The 22,675-nt window shown below is 44.1% G+C and overlaps 1 long non-coding RNA gene across 1 annotated transcript; it reads left to right on the top strand.

The window, feature by feature from the left end:
* The first annotated feature begins 2,440 nt into the window (after window positions 1–2,440).
* On the top strand, window positions 2,441–4,926 carry LOC141065437 (uncharacterized). The gene is made up of 3 exons (XR_012226413.1): window positions 2,441–3,028; window positions 3,116–3,266; window positions 4,241–4,926. It is a non-coding gene; the product is annotated as an uncharacterized lncRNA (long non-coding RNA).
* The last annotated feature ends 17,749 nt before the right edge of the window (window positions 4,927–22,675 follow it).

Below are 22,675 nucleotides of genomic sequence, written 5' to 3'. Positions count from 1 at the left end.
GTCAGATTTCATAAATCTGAATCTAAACCCACAATTTGAGAAAACCGGTCCTCAAAATAAAATTACTAAGGCTGTGTGCACACGCTGCGGATTTTGCTGCGGTTCCGCAGTGGTTTTGGCCTCTGCAGACCCGCAGCAGTTTCTGCTGCGGTGTACAGTGCAATTGTTTTCTATGAGAATTCAAAACCGCTGTGCACATGCTGCGGAAAAAAACGCGCGGTTTATTTTCCGCAGCATGTCAATTGTTTGTGCGTTTCTGCCGCGGTTCCGCACCCATAGGACTTCATGGACTTTGTAAAATCCGCATAAAAACCGCAGATCTAAAAAGATCTGCGGTTTTTCCTGCGGATTGGGTGCAAAAAACCGCAGCGGAATGGGGGGAAATGATGTCAAGGCGGGAGGAAGTGTAGTGTGTGGGCGGAGTATAGTGTGCAGTGACAAGATTTCTGGCAAGATGGAGGGCTACCGGCGCATGGAGATGGACGTGGGGCGTTTGATAGACTTGGTATGTATGTATGTTTGTATATATGTATGTATATATGTATGTGTCTGTCTGTGTGCGTCTCCATGCGACGGTAGTGCGACAATTGTGCTCAATCGCCGCATGGGCCTGCTGCTCCCATCCGGCCATGTGATGGGAGAGTAGGCCCTGCGGCCACCGAGCACAATTGTACAGTGCTAAACACGTAACAAAACACATAACATACATGTAACAGACATTACATACAACATACATGACATGACATACAACACAAAACATATACTGTATACTCACCATCCAGGCCCCGCCATCTTGTCCAGAAGCCCTCGCTCCCCTCGTTCTTGAATAAAGTTAAAAAAAAAACCTTTCCCCCCAAAAAAAAAATGTCCGCCGAAAATAAACAAAAAACAAAGGTCCCACGGCGATCTCGGAAGTATTCGGGCAAGTTTTCCGGTGTTCGGCCGCTCCAGGACCTCGCTTTACGGCTCTTCTGCTGCGTGTGACCTTTCCCACGCAGCAGTGCCGTAAATGAGGTTACCGGAGTCACTGAACTCTGGTAAACTGTAGGCACATGCGCAGTTACACACTGCAGGAGCAGAGCTCCTGTCAGTGTGTTTCTGGTGACATGGAGAATGGTCACATCTGCTGATGTGACTGTTCTCCATGATTGATCGACGTGGGACACTCGTTTAAATGGACTGCGACGGAACGGTAGGTATCTTAGTTGGTTTGTTTGCTGTGGGCTGATCTTCATAGCCTGGGAAAGGGGACATGGATATTAACCCCTTCCCAGGTTGGAAATATCAGTTTGCAGTTGTCTGCTTAGTCTTTCTGGCCCTCAAATATGGGGGACCCCTTTGTCATCTTTTTTGGGGGGGTCCCCCTTTTTTTTAGAGCCAGAAAGGCAACGCAGACAGCTGTGGGCTGATCTTCAAAGCCTGGGAAAGGGGACATGGATATTAACCCCTTCCCAGGTTGGAAATATCAGCCCGCAGCTGTCTGCTTAGTCTTTCTGGCCCTAAAATATGGGGGACCCCTACGTCATTTTTTTTTTAGGGGGGTCCCCCTCTTTTTTTAAAGCCTGAATGGCTACGCAGACAGCTGCGGCAAGATATTTAACACCTGGTAATCAGCCTGCAGCTGTCTGCATAGGCTTTGTGGGCCAAAAAAATAGGGGGAACAGCACGTATTAAGTTTAGTTTTTGGAAATTTTTTAAAATAGCAAGATAAGCTTCCCACAAATACCCTGTTCCCTGCCTTGAGAGGCCACGATCTCGTTTGCAAGATCGCTGCAGAGTCACAACTTTTGTGACGTAACAGCGATCTCACCAGCGAAATCGCTGTGTGTGAGAGCGATCAGCGAGCGGCACCCCTGCCGGTATCGCTGATCGCTCTGGGAAATCTATGGACATTTCTTTGGTCGATGGTCTCCCACTGGCCAGCACGCATCGCTGCGTGTGACAGGCGGGAGACCAGCGATCAGGTTTAAAAAAAAAATAAAACCCGAAAAAATATTGTGATTCTCACCTTCCGATGTCCCGCGCAGTCTTCCGGCCTCTCTCCACGCTCCGGTCACAGTGATCCTTTGCACGAATGAGCGCGAGACGTCGTTGCCGTGAGACCGTGACATTCTCGCGATCATTCTCGCAAAGGATCACTGGTACCGTAGCGTCAAGAGAGGCCGGAAGACTGCGCGGGACATCGGAAGGTTAGAATAAAAAGATTTTGTATTTTAATACAATTTTTAACGGGTGGCCAGCGATGCCGTCCGCTCGGCATTGCTGTGCTGATCGCTGGTGGAGCTGTCTGTGTAACAACTCACCAGCGAGCACATAGCGACTTACTAGTGATCCTGACACCTTGATATCGGTGTCGGGATCGCTGGTAAGTCGCTTAGTGTGACGGGGCCTAGGCCACAGCTGTCTGCTTTGCCTTTCTGAGCCAAAAATATAGGGGGACCCCACGTCAAAATTATTTTAGGCCTCCCAGGAATTTTACAGCCAGAAAAGAAACGCATACAACTGTGGCCAATCAGAGCCTCAAAACAGGCCATGTTTATGAACCCCAACCCAGCCTCCATTTACCATCCCATAGTTGTCTGCTTTGCATTTCTGGCACCAAAATATAGGGTGGACGTTGCATCTACATACAAGTTTGCACTCAGAAAGGAAACGCAGACAACTGCGGGTTGATATTATTAGCCTATGAAAAGGCAATGAGTATTATCCCCTCACTCACATTCGAAAAATATGAAGCCGCTAACGTATGGCTACTTTTAGTAGCTATACAATATCAGTGCTCACTACCTAAATTAGTTTTTAGGGCTTATATGTAAATTTTTGTTTTTTAGATTTTTATTAGTGTAACTGATATAGTTCCTAATTCCATTTTCTATTTGTGTGTAGGTGCGTGATTACCCAGCCCTTTGGGACCCGGCAGACAGGCTGTACAAAGATCGTGGCAACAGGGATCGTTGCTGGAGCAAAATTTTAAGTGATCTGTACCCTGACTGGCACTCCTTTCCAAAAGCCACACAGTCACAAATTGGTAACTAACTTTTTCAGGATTATTTTTGTTATCACTTGTTATTAAAGCAAAAAAGGTGGTAAAAATCTTGTTGTCTTTCTTTTGTAGACAGTGATGTCAAACAACGTTGGCGTTCGGTTCGGGACAGGTTTAATTAATTCATTGCCAGCTGTCAAAAAAGTGGCGCATCCCCAACCAGCAGAACATTTCCGTACTTCCAAGAACTTCAATTTCTCATCACCAGCCGGACATTGCGAAGGTAAGTTTACGCCAAAAAAAAATACCGCATTCAAACAGTTTTCTTTATTTCCATTACTTCTCGGATATAGAAATTTGACATCTTTTTAATTTTCTGAAATGCTTAGCACACTGATGCTTCCAGTTACTCCTTGGAAATTGTCTTCCACCTGTCTTGAAGGAGTTTACAAAGATGCTTAGCACTTGTTTGACTTCACTCTGCGGGCCCACCTCAACCCACACCATCTTGTTTGGGTTCAGGTCTGGTAACTGTGGAGGCCAGGTCATCTGGCGTAGCACCCCATCAGTGTACTTCTTGGTCAAATAGCCCTTACACAGGCTGGAGGTGTGTTTCTGGTCATTGTCCTGTTGACTACACAAATTATGTCCCAACGAACAGCAAACCGGATGTAAGAGCATGCCGCCTAAAGATTCCGTGGTAGCCATGCTGGTTCACAATGCCATACATTTCTAAATCCACAACAGTTTCACCAGCAAAGCACCCCCACAGCATCACACCTCCTCCTCCATGCTACACGGTGTTAAACAAGCATTGCAAGTCCATCCGTTCACCTTTGTCATTGTATACTTTTTAGCCCTTCGTACTGATTCTACAATTTTCATTATAATGAAAATACATAAAAGTCTTTGAATGAAAAGATGTCTAAGAACTTTTGGTCTCTATTGGACATCTTCACTATGCGTTATAAAGTGCTTGTGAAGCTCCAATAAATTCTGACATGTGCCGCAGCTTCTAACAATACTGCATGTTTCGCTGCCATTTGTTGGCGCTGATTGACAGCAAAGATAATTTGCACTGTGTATATATAGCACGCACTGATTCCAAATGAGTAAAATACAAACATGCGTTATAATCATGCAATGTAAAATGGGGCACCGCAGTTGTCATGAAATTTTTTTGGAGTTGGCCAAACAGTTTGTCCGAATAAAATATGTAATTTTTAATCCTCATGTTTTTCTTTTTTCTCTCAACAGCACTCAAGGGAACATAATTGAAAACGTCAATGAATCAGAAGATGGAGCAGGGTCTTGTGAGGCAGGTGACATCTCGGCACCATGTCGCAACACACCTTCTGATGTAGCCCCATCTTCATCAGCTGCAGGAACATCTGTTTCTGCAGCTGATGAACCATTGGGTTCCTCAGAAGCATGTGTAGCCACTGCCTTTCCGGTGTCTGGAGAGCCGAGCAAGAAAAGAACCAAAAAAAAACACATTGACACCACCTTAAAGGCATCCTCGGATACACTAGATTTGATTAAAAAGACCACAAGCGAGGATGAGTTTGATTTCTTCGGCATGACAATTGCCAATAAAATTCGAAGCTTGACACCGGAGAGGCAGTCTATATTAATGACAATGGTGCAGATGTCAATCACTGCTTTACAGGACCCTGCTCCCATAGCATCATACACTAATATTTTAATGGGCGTTTTTAACCTGTTCCGACCAACACCACCCACCCAACAGCAGCGGCCAACGGAGTATAGGCCAACAAATAACACCAATTACTTTTCTGACTCAGGCAGCTCCCAGGCCAACTATCCGTATACCCCTGAGTACCATTATCTCCCCTAATTGTTACCGTCAATGGTGCACAAAATATTTGTTACAATAATTAGACATGTTGTCTGTTTCGAACACCTTGCCCGCTTCAACACAATATTCCCCCAAAAATTTGTGTTGTTTAAAAAGGTCCGTTTTGGAGTTGTTCAAATGTAATAATATTTGGCTGTATTTCTAGTTTTTCGATGCCAACAATGTCCTTGAATTTATATATTGTTTTCTAAATAAAAAATATTGTATTTACAATTTGTTTGTTTTTTTTGGGACAGATTAATGTAAATGCAGTGATCTCTGCCTGTCATGTGTCGAGAATCAAAGGACTATGGGCGGGAGGGTCAAAAAGGTGGTTGATGCTGCAGAAACTGTAGGATTTCCAGCCAATGTACTGTGTGTAGGCTTTGAAGAAGGAAAATGAGGTGAAATAAATGAAACACACACCGTCAATACAGAATCAGAATTGTTTTTAGTGATTAATACAATCTAATTTTTTTAAAAAAATTTTGAAAAAGTTTTTCATTACAACTTGAGTGGTCCTTTCTTTTGTGACGCTCTGTTCTTCCATCTTTCAGTGCTGGTCAGGCTGCCCAACACCAGCACAGGAGTATTGCCAATGCACGGCACCTTCGGGACTCATAAAATAGTCAGTAAAGGTTTCTCTCACATGCACACCAGAGTTGGATGGTCTTCCCAGACACACGTTGCGCAGCTGATTACATTGTGGCTGCTGGTACTCCAAATCTACCTCTGAGCTGTACTCCCGAGCATAGTTATGGAGTACACAGCAGGCCTTAATCACAGCATCAACGGTGTCTGTATCCAACTGGATGGCAGTGTGAAAGACCCTCCACTGACCAGTCATGATCCCGAAGGTGCATTCCACATATCTGCGTGCACGACTCAGCCGATAATTAAAAATCCTCCGCCTGTCATCCAGTCCCCTTCGTGGGTATGGGCGCAGCAGGGTTGTCGTTAAGGAAAACGCCTCATCCGATACCATCACAAAGGGCACTGGATCTGTGGAACCCGGCAAAGGTCTTGGGGCTGGGAGCGTTCCGCCATCTTGAAGAATTTGCTGACCAATCTGTGATGATCGCAACACCCGAGAATCCCCAGTACTGCCATAGGCACCAACGTCAATGGCAACAAATTTGTAATGTGCATCAGCCACCGCCATCAGGACCACCGAAAAATACTTCTTATAATTAAAGAAGTGTGATCCTGATCGTTGTGGCTGTGGAACCCTTACATGTTTACCATCAACTGCACCTATGCAGTTTGGGAAATTGGCCACAGACTGAAAGCCTGCTGCGACCTGCAGCCAAGTCTCCTCGGTTGGGGAAGGCATCACCATGGGCTGCAACTTCTGCCAGATCACGTTACATGTGCACCTCACAATTTGAGAGATGGTGGATTTACCAACTCTAAATTGGAGGTGTAGGGATGTATAGCGCTCTCCTGTGGCCAAAAACCTGCAAAGAAAAAGAAAAACAATATTAGAAACGTTAGCAAAACAAGTAATTAAACATGTTTAACATATTCCCATTTAAGAGACTACATGAAAAAATGTTAAAAAGATATCCATGTCCATCTATGTGTGAGTGACGTGTGAAAGAGCCTCAATCACATACAAACCAAAAAATATATACTTACCGCAAGGTGATGAGCAGCCTTTCCTCAGCAGTGATGGCCTTCCTCATTATGGTGTCCGCAAAGGTCAGATGTGGTGCCAATATATGTAACAATCGGTCGAATGCCGGGATGGACAGCCGACAAAACAAGATGAATTTGTCCGGATAGCTGAAATGATATCATGACCAACATTTTAAATTCATAATGATAATATTTGAAGAGACGGATTAAAGATATTTTGAACTTACCGCCTCAAATCTTGGTAAAGGACATAAAGATGCCCCTTCTCCTGTCGCTCAGCTACAGGCGGGTGCACCCACATCCGTCTGTTCCTCTTCCTCCTTCGTCGCTCCTGCAACTAAAATACAAATAAATGTTAAGAAAAAACAAAGAGGCAATGTGCACACCTAGCATATTAGCTGGCCAAACTTCAGCACAACTTAAAGAAACTCGCACCGCTGCCTATTCTGCATCTGTCCTAAAGACAGCATGTTCCCAAAAAAATAAACACAATGTCCCCCACTAGACAAAACGGCAACTGAACGGAAGATGCCGTGAGCGTGGTGAGCGGCTCAAAGGACCACATAGTCCGACGGAGGATGAATATATCACTGTGGGTTTTTTTTTTATATATATTGGTTACCAGATTAATTTATCCTGGTCTGGAACACAGTAACCACTACTCCAGACCATGGGTACCATCCGCACATAAAGCAGTAAATTAAAAGGATGGTTTCCACTCCTATGGCACAATTCTTGCCACCATTATGAAAAAAATTGAGATGCTGAATATTTAGCCACTACCATAGGAGTGGTTCGGAAGCAATTTTGTAAAAAACCTTAAGCCACCCTGGCGAGGAATACGGACGGGTGAGAGGCGCTTAAAACACGCATTAGACACGGACCAATGATTCTCTATGGGGTCCCTCGCACCAGCCGTATATTTCTCCTCCGTATCTTACGCTCCGTGCCAATGACAGCATGCTGCGATTGTCAGCGTACTACGCCAATAGTACGCCAATGCATTGCAACTGATGATTAACGCATGCAAGCACTATACCCTGCGGCCGCCATGGTAACGATAGGGAAGCATTGCAGATGCGACCTATAGCGCATGATGTGCTGCACAATAAAACGTAAGGTGAAACCGGCCTTACCTCCTCTCTGTGGCGATTAATGTTTTGCAGCATAAACCACATCAAAAGGATTCGATATGGCCTGCGGAGCAGGCACCGCTGTGTGATCTGGTTCTCGGCCGTCAGGGCACTATACTGGGCACTTGAATGCTGGATGTTTGTGCTGATACTTGCTTTTGGCTAGCAAAATGGAGAATGGTGGCCAAGGAAATGACATCACCTTCTTTTTTTTTTCCTCATTCAAGTTGCCATAACTTTATGTATGTTGTCTGCTTTGCAAAGCGCAGTCAAAACCGCACTCAAAAACCGCATGAAAACCGCACCAAAAATGCAAAAACCGCACTAAAAACCGCACTTGCGTTTTCCAGCGATACGTGCGGTTTTCGGTGATGAAAAAACCGCAGCAAAATCCGCAGCGTGTGCACACAGCCTAAGACGTTAAATATCCACCATCCACTACACATAAAATCCTTGAAAGACTCTGGAGAAATCCATGTGCACAAGGAACAAGGCCGATAGTCAGTATTTGACGTTCGTGATCTGTGGACCTCAGGCGTCACCGCATTAAATACAGGCATGATTCTGTCATGTAAATCACTGAATGGTCTCAGGAATAATCCAGAAATTATTGTCCGTGAACACAGTTCTCCGTGAAAGATCATGGAAAGATGAAGCCATATAGCAACAGAATTTATAAAAACTGCTGACTTCTCTGGATCAAAGCTCATTTATAATGGACTGAAGCAAATTGGAAAATTATTTTGTGGTCGGATGAAGCAAAATGTGAACTTCAATATGGAAACCATAGATACAGTGTCCCGTGGACTCATAGGAGAGGGACCATCCAGCTTGTTATCGAGAAGATTGACCATTCAGCTTGTTATCAGTGCACTGTTCTGTATGTTTGATGGTATGGGGGCACTAGTGTCTATGGCATGGACACTTTGCTCACACATGAAAGTCACCATCGATGCTGAGCATTATATAGAAGCAATAGAACAACATCTGCTCCATCCAGACAACATCTATTTCAGGGAAGATATTGTATATTCCACTAAGACAATGGTAAACCACATCCTGCCTCCATCACAGCAGCATGGGTCAGCAGAGGAAGAGTTTGGGTGATGAACTGGCCGCCTATGGTGCAGAAATTCCACAATAGAAAACCTTTTTCACAATATTATTAAAAAATCATATTGTGAAAAAATAAAAAAGACCCTGAACTGAGGAGAGACGAGCGTCTGACATCAGACAAGAAGGGGAAAAGATCTTCTCCCACAACTCCAGCAATAGTCTCCTCACTTCCATGAAGTTTACAGACTGTGGAAAGAAGAGGGGACGTTGCATGATGGTGGGCGCAGAACGGGCACAATGGTGGTGACGGGTTACACAGTATGGTGGACACAGCCTGGGCACAACTGGTCTGAGATTTGTTGCTGCCATTAATTTCTAAATTAGTTCTTTTTTTGGACATTAAATGGAAAAATGTCCAAAATTAATAGAAAATGGCGACAAGTTTCCAAATGATTGAATTCTGGTTTTGTCACACAATCACCCAACTTTTTTTGTAATTGAGAGTTGTATAGCGAAAATACAACTACATTACTACCAATAATAGATAATTACTCCATAATATAATACTACATCTACAGTACGAGCTGTAAGAAATATTTATATATAATATATCCGGTAGTAATGTTACAACCACAGTGCTACTGTTATTAGATACTACTGTACATTAATGTTACAGCTTTAGTACTAGTAATAACAGATAATACTATACACTATTTTAAACATCTACAACCAATAATATGTAATAATACTACAACTTTAGTACTACCAATAAAAGAGAATATTATCCTAACATTGCATACAGCATTACTTTGATTATTGCTAGTAATGACACCACCACTGTGACCAGACAATTGCAGCTACTACTATGAACAGACTAAACAAGCCCCATCTGCTGTCCCTCAGCATAAGCCTGCAGCTGCTGCGCACTACAGCAGAGTAGCACTAATAGTATAAGTACTATTACTTATTGTCACAAAGTGACTTGCCCTGTGTGGCACGACCAGCCGATCGGTCGGTAACTAAAACAACAAGACAAACAAGGGGACACCGGGAACACAATTGCAACGGTGGGCCCTACAATAGGGAACGGGGAAGTGGACACCTCCTGCACTCTCCTGCGGCTGTGTCCCTGAACTCTCCTTACGTTTCCTATACAGGTTCTTTCAACCTGTCGTTGACCAGAATACCTCAGTCCCTCACTAGCCCTGCACCTATCCCTTACTAGGGAACTGGCTAGTGCAGACACTGGTCCCACCGCTGTACTAATATAACACCAGGGAAAATAACGAACAGGGAAAAAACAAAAAACTTAGCTTTCTCTGCAGTCAAGCCCTGGACCGCAGAGTGAGGCACCAGAACACAGCTTCCAGCAGTGTAACCACCGCTCCAAATCTGCTGCAAACACCACTGCTCCAGATGGCTTCTCTCCTCCACACGGTTGGCTTCCAAATGAGCAATATCACCAACAGTGATCCAGAGCACCTGACGACCTTTTATAGGAAGGAAGGGGGGTGGTAACACCTGCTGGCTAATTTAAACATGTAGTAACCCCAGCGGCCACCGGGAGCAAAAACTCATTAGCAGCGCAACTAAGGTTGTAGTAACAACGGTGGCCACCAGGGGCAAAAACTAACATTAAGCCAGAGGCTTGAAAGAAAAAAAAGGTTATATATGAGCCCGGATCTGCCACAGATCCAAAAATGGATTGTGACACTTATAATGTCATGATATGTATTTTTCCCCAATACTTTGCAATGTCTTGTGTGTACCTGTAAGAATATGTTTCCTTCCCCCATTGCCTGTGTCTCTGGGATTATAATGTAATTATGTAAGTAACCTGTCTCCTTTCCACAAGACTTGTGTATCTAGACCATAATTGAATTCAGGCTTGGGTCAACACAGCTAGGGGAATCACCATTGTTCTCCTCAGCAGGGGGAGGACTCACAATGCACATCCTCCTAGACACAGCGGTGCCTTGCTGTGGGCCAAACCATTGCATAGGAGGAGTGGAACCCTCCTCCACTACACACATGGGCTGATCCAGGAGCAGAGACACTAGATCCCTGTGCAACTCAGTCAGATGTGAGTTGGATGCTGAAAGAGAAGGGCGAGGCTGTCTGACGAAGCCTCGGCCTTAGTGTGATCATGGCGGATTTCTGGGACTCTAAAAGGACTATGGTTTTGTGATCTGGCACAAGGATTGTCGGGAGGTGCCCCCGAATCAGTTTCCTGTGGACTTATTTTGGGACTCTGCAAATTACCTTCGTGTTGTTCCTGTGTTCTGGTCAATAAATCTGTTGGATCGTTCCCAGGCCTGTTGTCCCTCCTTGCTCTGGAGAATACTCCCGTCACATATAATACTGTATCATTCATACTATAAGTGTAACTACTAATACTTTGGCTACTTCCCCAAGTTACACAAAAGGAGATTACCTCTGCAACTATCGAACACAGAGAGAACAGTGCCCATCCATAAGGAAAGGAGGAAACAACCACACGGAAAGTGAGGGTGAGGCGCTTAGCAAGGATGGCAGCTGACATAATATGGCATTTTTTAATCCCAGGCAAATGGCCACTGCGATGTATCCCTTGACTGCAAAGAGCCTGTATATATGTTGTTGCTTTAAAGTTTCAGCAAAGTTCCTCAAAGTTCTTTGCTACCACTGGGTTGCGCCTGTGATTTTCAGATATACCTTATTACTTCCAGGTGGAAGTGTAGGGTATTTTCACACAGAGCTTTTCTTATGTGAATTTTGGAACAGATTCTACTCCCAAATCCACATGAAGAGCAACGTCAAACACTCTTTGCGTATCCTCTCTATTGATTTCAAAAGGAAATCCTCGTGCGAAAAAGCAACATGTCCTTTCCTGAGTTGTTTATGATTGAAAACTCTCCGTCTGTTTGACTACTGAATCAGCTAGAGCAGAAAAAAACCTATAGATTGCAGCAAAAACTGCTTAAAACACTTAAAAAACACCCAAAAACACTTCAAAAAACTGTTTTTTTATGCCAGCTTTAAACATGGATTTTTCTTGTTGTATTACCACGACCTTCATAACCTTAGACTTAGCAAACGTCTCAGGTCAGGTCTGCGCTCAGTCATCCTCAGCCGGAATGGTTTCTTTAAGCTGATACACAGCCAACCTCTTCATCAGACTCCTCGCACTGCTCACTAGAAGAGGTGATTCCTCTTAGCCACAAGAGGCTTCCTCTCTTTGGGACCACTTTTGTGTGGACAACATGGGCGAGTCACTTAATTGGTATCCCCAGGTCTTTTACTCCATGGTCAGAGGTCTTCTACCATCTCACTGGCACGACACGCTTCCACCTCAGCCTCTGTGGCACACAAGTGGACACACTCCCTTCTGCTCCCCCATTTCGCCATGCCTCCCTATTTCACAGTTGTGGATGCTCCTCAAAGGTATCTGGTATTCCTCATTTAGTACATCCATGGAAAACCTCCACTCCTTCACCTACTTTCTCAAGGTGGCACCTCATACCTACAAGTGTGCCCATCTTTAGGCTAACCGTTACAGGCCATATCCTACAGCTTAGTTGCCACCTGGATAAAATTCCCCATGTAACTGACCATGAACAGCTGGAAAACCTGACTTAAATAGACCTGAACTTTTACAGTGAATCAAAATACACTTCTTATATGCACAAGAACGGTACATGACCTGTACATGTCTACCCTCGGTGATCCAGGACTATCCATTTGCCACACTGGAATTCTACTTGTGGTGATATTACCTTCCTGGGCCCCACATCCATATACATGGTTCCCTAACACACATAAACATAATATATGGTATATATAGAATTTTAAGAGTATTCTTTAGTTCAACAAGGTACCATGAAAGCTATGTCCAAAATAAACACTATTAATGGGGTGATCTGGCCCAAATGAAGATCCATGAAGATGTTGCCTTTGGATTGATTCAAACCTATGATCCCAATGTCCCATCCATAAAAATAATACGAGTACTCACTAAGCTCCCGCTAATAGGAAAAAAACAATAAGAATCTTCCACCTGTTTGATTCTTCCGTGAATTGAGGTAATTACAAGTCTGTGGAGCCTTCGCTTCTCTAAATGAAGGGACATCGGCTAATTGAAGCTGAGCGGTTCGTTATGTGTTCATTGTATGTTTAGCACAATAATGAGTTATGGTTCAGATTCTTCTTATTATTCCAAAATAAATCCCAAGAGACTGATGTTTGGCGTCAACTAAAGTAATATCAACTAGTAATTATCCATCAGGGAGTACAGGAGCGGAGTACCGGAAGATCATTAACGACTTCTTACTTCTATGTTACTCTAACCATTCTGCACAATTAGAAATGTGTTACAAAGCTTACATTTTATTCTTATTCTTATATTTTGATTTATACTTTTAGAGTCTATTTTTATTTTTAGCTAATTATATTTACCTGTTTTACAATTTATATTATTAGAATCAGTGTAAACTCTCCAGCAATACAAAACTTCAGATATGTTGTAGGAACATGTAAGAAGTTATCGGCTCTGGGTTGCGACATGAACCAATATTTAGTTGACTTTTTCCAGTATAAGTTTTGTCTATCGGTTGTCTTCAGGTCTCACAAATAAAAAATGTGAATAAATATTAAATTATTATTGCAGATACCTCACTCACCCTCTTCTCTATGGTCCCGGATGGTACCGGTTGACTTGGTGAGGGGGGATTCTCTGTTCCATTGATTCCAAAGATGATGGAACAGTGGGGCAAGACTTGCCGGATATTGTATAGCTCAACGAGGACCTGGACAGAGAGATGGACAACAGGCAGACAATCAGAGAAAGTCACACCAGAATAAACACGATAAGAGTATGGAGGATCTATAGATTTATTGTCAGTTCAGGACTTGCCGCACACAAATGGCTAATGGCAGAGATGTATGTAATCAGCAGACAGATGGTCAATGGCAGAAATATAGGCAATCAGGAAACAAATGGTTAATTGCAGGCAAAAGTGATAAGCAAGCAAATTGGATACATGATTGCTGAGGAAGAATATGCATTGTTACATGTAATATTATGGATCGTTATTTTATGGCTTTAGCCCACCGTACACATTAGATGGCTTACAGCAGAATGGTCAGCCAAACTATCATTTAGTTGGCAGCCATCTAATGTGTATGGTGGGCTAGTGGGCTGTAGCTTTAAAGTACTGAACATGCTGAAAATACTATACAGATAGTGTGGGATAGCACAACAGAGAGTCCCTCCATCTCAGCCTTCTTTCCCATACATAGAGATATTTGCTTGACTGAATGCTCCTGTGTTCTTCATGGGAGAGTGGCTTATGTCTGGGAGGAAAAAGGATCAGACATGCCCGATCCTCCGGCAATCAATTGTCCAGGACTTCATACGCATTAGCCTGTCGCCAAACCTGTCATTATTAGTGGATTCAGCCAACATTAGTCTAATATATATTGATAGCTTTTCTCTCATTTCTATGGCTGAGTTGTGAGCTGTGACGTCCTCTCACTATCCAGATTCACCACAAAATATCTGCTGAATTCCCTGCCTCAGACTATAGAAGTCCATCCTCATTGGCAGCACTTTGCCATGTGATCTGAAAGCTGCAAGGCATTATGGGGAAGCCCACCCATGTGTAAAATGACGGCGGTCTTTTTAGGTGAATGTCAAATTCACCGGTCTCATCGAATTCCTAAAAATTCTAAACAAATTTGATTTGATTAGAATCCATTCATTAATCTCAATCACATATGGAGGAGATTTCTAGGATTCAAATATTTTTCCCATATAAATCAATTTTTAATAGATTTGACTCAATTTGAAATATATGCCAATAATAATCTACAGGACATTTCTGATCTTAAGATCTCAATTGTAGATTACTCCAATGTTTTTGTAGCTGAACTTCTCCTGCGGGACGATCTGATGATTAAATCATCCGCCACCTGAGCCTTCCACACACCGTACCCACCATCAGGTAATTATATCTCTGTGTAATGCTGTGTCGGAGGAGTGAACGTCTTCTGATTACCGCGGGATCCCCAAGGAGTTACTGTCCACCGAGACTCGTCAAGAAATTAACAGATTCAAGTGAGTTATTCCAGACCACAATCCGCACATGGAAGATGGCATTAGATGTTGTGTCAGTGCACTCAATATTCACCCAAGTTTACACATATATGGCACATTTTTAACTTTTTCCATAAAACTTAGAAGTCATAATCTACTGATTACGTATAACCCCCTTTTATAGTTCTTCCCCCTTTATAAAAGGGCTGAGGGAATAGAGACAGCTACTTTTACATAAGCCAAGACTGCCGCATCAACACAATGAATGTAGAATTCGGGATTATTAAGGTGAGCGGCCACCATGTAATACTTTCATGGCTCCTCCAAAATGGTTGCCACCCTCACTGCTGTGTTCAGACTCATAGATGAGGGTCCTCCTAAGCGGGAAACAAGCTATATAACATTCAAATGTGCTAACAGGGGTACATGACGGAGTTAGTGTTCAAAACACCGCATGGAAAGGGCTATTGCCAGTTGGTGACAGAAAAACCTTTTAATGCACTAAATATGGAAATAATAATCGAAATGTATTTATAAGCTCAAGACTGGAAGCCAGAAATTGAAGCAAGATCCAAACCACAGGTCTCTCAGTGCGGGTCATCTGAGAGGAGTCACAACACTCAACAATCACGGCTGACCGTCATTTCCTGGAAGCTGTAAGATAACTGTGAAATCAATGGAGTTGACAATACAAAGTATTGGAAAGAATTCTAAGGACCAGGACCCCTAATGCACATTCCCTCTTCCCCTCCAATGGGTTAGGTAGCAAACTCTGATTACAACTTCCACTAGAATTGTTACCTTTTTCCCCATTTTTTTTAAAAGGGAATCTGTCACCGGAAATTTGCGGGCTATGTAAATGCCCTGTGTCCGGTCCGATGGGCGATGTTTCTTCTTCTTTTCTCCACCCCTTCCATGGCCGCTGTCCGCAATTTTTCCTGGAATTAGAGTAGTTCTACTCCAGATTTTGTGCATGCGCAAAGCAATTTTGCCTCACGCATGCGCAGTATGCTTTGCCCAGCTGGGGGCAAAGCCAAAAATTATTACTGTGCATGCGCCGATACACTATGTCCCGGAAGTATTTTGGTGTGTTCCGGGACATAGTGTACCGGCGCATGCGCAGTAATGATTTACAGCTTTGCCCGCAGTTGGGCAAAGCATATGGCGCATGTGTGAAGCAAGATTGCTTTGTGCACACGCGAAATCTGGAGGAGCACTACTCTAATTCCAGAAAATATCGCAGACAGCGGCCACGCATGGGGTGGAGAAAAGAAGAAGAAACACCACCCATCGGACCGGACACAGGGCATTTACATAGCCCGCAAATTTCCGGGGTGACAGATTCCCTTTAACAAAAGTAAAAAAAAGAATGTACTTTAGGGGTGTGACTTAATGGAGGGCCATTTGCATAATATAGGGTAAAAATAGAGATATTCATCCCTGATGTCTTATATTTTAAATGTTTAACCCAAGGATAGTTATGGAAACTTATAAAGTGTAACGAAAATCAGGGATGTTTGGTTTCAAATAAGATGTCCAGCATTTGGCAAATACCCTAATGTAAAATATACAGACCCCCATCATAAATAAAGGGATACGTCTGATTTTTTTTTGCGTCCGTCATGCGACAAATACAGCTTGCACAAAACTGATGGTTCTGGTTATGTGTTCCAGTTGTGGTTACATATTCAAGTAGCGATGGTTGTTCTGGTACTGTATACATCTAGTGATGATGATTCTGGTGATATATATATATATATATATATACATCACCAGAACCGTCACCAGTACATGAATACAAAGCCAAAATCATCATCAGTACATAATTAGAGCACCAGAGCCATGATCAGTACATGAATGTCACCAGAACCGCCGTCAGTACATGAATACAAAGCCAAAATCATCATCAGTACATAATTAGAGCACCAGAGCCATGATCAGTACATGAATGTCACCAGAACCGCCGTCAGTACATGAATACAAAGCCAAAATCATCATCAGTACATAATTAGAGCACCAGAGCCATGATCAGTACATGAATGTCACCAGAACCGCCGTCAGTACATGAATACATGACCAGAGCCAAGAGTATTTGAATACAAGAACCAAACTTAGTACAACAATCAACTGCAATATCAAGTCATAGCCATAAACAATTCTATCACATGAACCTGCAACCCTACAACTCCCAGTATGTCCTTAACAATGACACTGATGAGAATTAGTATCACAAATAAACATTTACATCCAGGTACTTTACAGATTACATCTTACAGTCATCTCATTTTTTTCATCTCCTTTTTGTCTAAATGACGTGATGACTTTCACATCCACACCTGTTCTCTGCAGATCTCCCTCTTCTCTGCAGCATATCCCAACACAGTGCCCTTAAAAATAAGTGTCATTAGAATGCCCTCTAATTAGAGATATCTGTCCATATTATGACCATAAATAAGCCTCCTATAGTATATGGCCTCCACACTGCCTATCATTATCAGCTATAACCACCACACTGTCCACCTATATGAACTATAGCCTGTACCATGGCTGCTCCCTCTAATTATCTGATACAATATCTATATCTCTACACGGTTCCCCTGCCATGTTAACCCCTCTCCATATTGTGCCTCCATCTCATGCTCCCCCTCTCCATATCCATTATGTGCCCCTTTTCACACTATGCCGTCATACAGCCCTCCACGCTGTCCTCTACAAACTGTAACTATTCCTCACACTGTCCCACTGTACAATATTATTGTCACGACTCTGTTGTCGGGTGTCCCGGTACCAGGGGCTCCATCCCTGACCCTACTGCTAGGGGCACCGAAGCTCGCCATACTCCCTGGATTACTTCTGATGGTGATGATGACGAAGACGCTGGGGCCATGTAGCTTTTAGTCTGTAGCCTTCCCCCACCCAAACATACCAAACATACAAATATACTCACACATATAACAGTGGAATGCACCGGAGAGTGGAGGATGGGGTTAAACCAAAGTAGGAGAAGAAAGGGAATTATCAGACACTCAAAGCCCAGCAACACTCACAGATAAACCCATAAAATGCTTTATCCAATAATAACTACCAACAACCTCCATCCATGCAGCATATGCTACTCTGACACTGAGTGCTAGCCAGGACCCAGTTTATACAAGAGATGAGAGTGGCTAACAGTGAACAGCTGAGAGCTTTAATGTAGGAAAGCTTGCAAGAGCTCTTAACCGAGCAGAAAGAATTAACCACCATTTAATATGAAGGTGAAGTGCCTGTAACCAGTGCAGGAGTAGGAGAATCAGACACTGCAGTCTTTAGGCTCCTCTGTCATGGTAAACCCGTGACAGTAGACCGCCTTCTACGAGGGACCTCCGGAACCTCAGAACTAGGTTTATCAGGGTGTGCCACATGAAAAAAACATATCAGCCTGGCTGCATGGACCTCAGATACTGGTGCCCACATTCTCTCCTCAGGACCGTATCCCTTTCAGTGTACCAGATATTGATGCGACCGATGAACTAAACGAGAATTGACGATCTTGGCTATTTGAAATTCCAAATTTCCATCCACAATAACTGGAGATGGCGGTAGTGGTGATAGTACAGAGGACTCAACTTTTTTTAGTAGAGATCGATTTAAACATATTTTTGATCCTAAAAGTGCGCATCAAAGCAAGGCAGAATGCTATGGAAATGATGACAGCCACAATCTTATAAGGACCAATAAACCTGGGACCCAGTCTACTAAAGAAAACCTTCAATTTAATGTTCCTTGAAGACAACCACACCAAGTCACCAACACACAGGTGACCCACCAAACGTCTCTGATCAGCCACACTTATATTTGAACCCCATTTTTATCAAATTATCAATAACCCCTTGCCACTCAGACATAATTGATGATGAAAATCATTTTATTCAGGCATTCCAGAAGAACAAATTCTATTAAATGAGCTGTACTGAGGGTGTAATCCAGATGCCCAGAAAAACGGACTTACGAGTAGCCTCATGACAACGATTATTTACCGCAAATTCAGCTTGAAGTAAGTAGGTAACCCAATCCTCCTGATTCTCACACACAAAATACCTAAGATAAGTCTCAAGACTCTGGTTAACCCATTCAGTTTTGCCCATTAGACAGCAGGGGAAATGATGATTGAACAACAGATATAAAATTGGTAGGGATTCCATGTAATTTTACAATCTTGCTGATGAAAATTTGCGCCAAGGTCTTGGCGTTAGGCAAAGTACTCTCTTTACCTAACGTCAAGACCTTGGCGCAAATTTCCATCAGTGAGATGTGACATTTTACTCAGTCCACAGTCAGTTCAGCACCACCAAAATTCCAGTATTACTTACCGACACAGGTAGATCGGTGATAAAATCGACCAATAAATGAGTCCAGTTTAGAAAAACACCTTGCTCCTACAATTCGATTAAATAGGTCCGGGATCAGAGGGAGTGGAAACTGATCCCTGACCGTGATCTGATTGAGTTTGTGGAAATGTAGACAGGGGCGTAAGCCCAGTCTTTCTTCTTTACGTAGAAAAACCCCGCAGCAATGGGGGATGAGGATGATCTGATATGACCCTCATAACCTGCCTCTCTGGACCAGACACATTAAATAGTCTGCTCTTTGGCATCTTGGCTCCAGGGACAAAATTAATGGCTCAGTCATAAGGAAGATAGGGAGGAAGTTCTTGGCACCTCTGCCCCGAGAACACATCTCCAAAGTCAGACAGATTTTTAGGCACAAACTGGGCAACCACCCTTGCAAGCCGGGTGTCCAACAGTGCCCTTGACAATATTCACTTAACTTTATCACCTCCCTAGTCTGTCAATCTACCACAGGGTTGTGCAGAGAGAGCCAAGGTAGTCCAAGAACCACAGGAGACAGCAGACCCTCTAGCACATAACAGTCAATACCTTCTGAGTGCATGGCTCCTACCTGTAGATGTAACCCTTGAATGGTGTCACGTCACCGCCAGACTCAGGGCCTGCTGTCCCGACCTCGGCCAGTCGGAGGCGCCGGACTATCACATCGCGGTCAGACTCAGGGCCTGCAGTCCCGGCCTTGGTCTCTGGGAGGCGCTGTGCTTCAACCCCGAGTGGTGGCGGCGATAGTCATGAGGCTCCTGCGCAGGCGTCCGCTGGACGCAGGCTTCGCTCCTCGGTCAGTCATGAAGGGGCTGGTGCATCACCATCCAGCCTGGTCCTGGGGGCGGTCCGGATGACATCATCAGCCCACGGGCCTGTGAGGGATGACCTGATCCCTCAAATACCTTGGGACTGCTCTTGCAGGCCGCCGGATATATTCTTGGTTCCCCTGCGTGTTACTGTGTGTATTACTGTTGACTGACTCTGACTTTTGCCTGGACTTCTGACCCTTCTTCTGCCTAACGATTCTGTACCTCTGCGACTCTCCTGGTTTATGACACTGACTTCGGCCTGGATTCTGACTCTGCTTCTGCCTAACGATTCTGTACCTCTGCGACTCTCCTGGTTTATGACACTGAATTCAGCCTGGATTCTGACTCTGCTTCTGCCTAACGATTCTGTACCTCTGCGACTCCCCTGGTTTATGACTCTGGCTTCGGCCTGGAATCTGACTCTGCTACTGTCTACTGTTTTTGTACCGTTGCTGCCTGACTGGTTTAGTCTCGGATATCATTGCCTTTGTGTCCTGTGTTGGAACACCTTTCTGGCGACCGTCCTGCTCTGGTCATTGCTCCTATTCAGACAGTACCTCCTGGGCTCTGCTATAAATCCGGATCCCTGTATAGGGGTAAAGGGTATCAGTGTTTCTCGGGGTGTTGTCTGGCTGCAGTCCAGACCGCAGGCAGACGTCACATTATATCCGGCCCAAAAAATAAAACTGCTTTTTGTGTCTACACTTAACACATATAAAAGCAGTTTTCCTCACCTTTTTTTTTTCCTTCCTCCTGACTGAGCTGATTCTTGGCCCAAACACCTGTTACATTGCACAGCCTGGAAGGTTACTCTCAGGCTCAAGCATGCTGCAGCCTGGAAGCTTCAAGGAAAAAGCTGGCTGTTGGAAATCCACACTCCGGGATCATCACCCCCTGGACAGCTTTGGGGGTCAGGTATTGCCCGCAAATGCGGCCAAACTGTTGTTACCAGTTTCCCTTTCTTTTGCTAAGAAACGTCTGTGTGTGAAGGCTTTTGTAGATTGTGGGGCTGCTGGCAACCTTATGGATTTTTTATTTGCAAAGAGCCTTGGTGTACCTCTGTCAAGGCTTAAAGCGCCTATTCAGACTACTGCGATTAATGGTACATCTATATTCCAAGGAGGCGTGGAATTCTTTACTGCCGAAATTTCTATGTCAGTGGGGACATTACATAACGAACAAATGTCATTTCTTGTTATATACAATTTATCAGATCCAGTTGTGTTAGGCATGCCATGGTTGCACCAACATAATCCGGTTATTGATTGGCGCATAGGTGATATCGTGCGCTGGAGTCCACGGTGTCAGAGTAACTGTATGTCTTTTTCAGTAAACCAGATTAAAATGAAAACACCTTCTATTCCATATGCATTTAGGGATTATGAAGATGTTTTCTCTATAGTGGAGTCGGAGAAACTACCTCCTCACAGAGAATACGATTGTCCTATTGAATTGGTCCCTGGTGCCCGTCTCCCTAAGGGGAGAATATTCAACCTCTCTGGTCCTGAGCGTGTAGCTATGAAGGAATACATAGCAGACAGCCTTCGAAAGGGCTTCATTAGACCTTCCACCTCACCTGTAGGAGCTGGGTTTTTCTTTGTAGAGAAAAAAGATGGTGGACTCAGACCATGCATTGACTACCGTGAGCTGAACGCCATAACCATAAAAAATCAATACCCACTGCCACTCATTCCTGATCTGTTTAATCAGTTACTGGGAGCTCGCTGGTTTACTAAGCTTGACCTCCGGGGGGCATATAACCTGGTCCGCATAAGAGATGGGGACGAATGGAAAACGGCCTTTAATACACCCCTTGGCCATTTTGAGTACTTGGTAATGCCCTTCGGACTCAGTAACGCTCCTGCAGTATTTCAGCACTTCGTCAATGATATTTTCAGAGATATTTGTGGGGTGTATGTCGTCGTATATCTGGACGACATTTTGATTTATTCTGCTGACCCTGTGACACATGCTCAACACGTCCGTTCAGTACTGCAAAGACTGCGCGAAAACTCTTTGTTCGCGAAATTTGAAAAATGTGTTTTTTTTGCCGAAGAGGTGCAGTTCTTAGGATACATGGTCTCAGGCAAGGGGTTCCGCATGGATCCTGCCAAGATTCAACCCATTAAGGATTGGGTACAACCCAAATCGCTGAAAGCACTGCAGCGATTTTTGGGATTTGCGAATTATTATCGCAAATTCATCAGGGGATTCTCAGAGATTGCCAAGCCACTCACGGACCTTACCCGGAAAGGGGCGGACGTGACTAATTGGAATCCTGAGGCAACCCGGGCTTTTTCTACACTAAAGGAGTGCTTCGTGGCCAACCCGGTGTTGATTCAACCAAACTTGGACCACCCGTTTATTGTGGAAGTAGATGCCTCCGAAGTCGGAGTGGGAGCAGTGCTCTCACAAGGCACTGCATCCCTCACACGGCTTCGTCCATGTGCCTTTTTCTCCCGCAAATTCTCTGCCACGGAGAGAAACTATGACATCGGCAACCGAGAACTATTGGCAATCAAGTGGGCCTTCGAGGAATGGCGCCACTAACCTAACCTACCTAGAGTCGGCTAAAAGACTAAACCCTAGGCAGGCCAGGTGGGCCTTGTTTTTCTCCAGGTTTGATTTCTTAATCACTTTTCGCCCCGGAACCAAAAATGTGAGGGCAGATGCCCTCTCCCGCAGCTTTTGTCACACACACACCGAGGACTATGAACCAGGTCCCATATTGGCTAATGGCATTGTCGTGTCG

This window comes from Dendrobates tinctorius, unplaced genomic scaffold (assembly GCF_039654945.1).
Source record: "Dendrobates tinctorius isolate UK_male_01 unplaced genomic scaffold, ASM3965494v1 ptg000251l, whole genome shotgun sequence".
NCBI classification, from domain to species: domain Eukaryota; kingdom Metazoa; phylum Chordata; class Amphibia; order Anura; family Dendrobatidae; genus Dendrobates; species Dendrobates tinctorius.
Note: the sequence above shows the minus strand (reverse complement) of the source record. Positions and strands in the feature narration are given on the sequence as shown.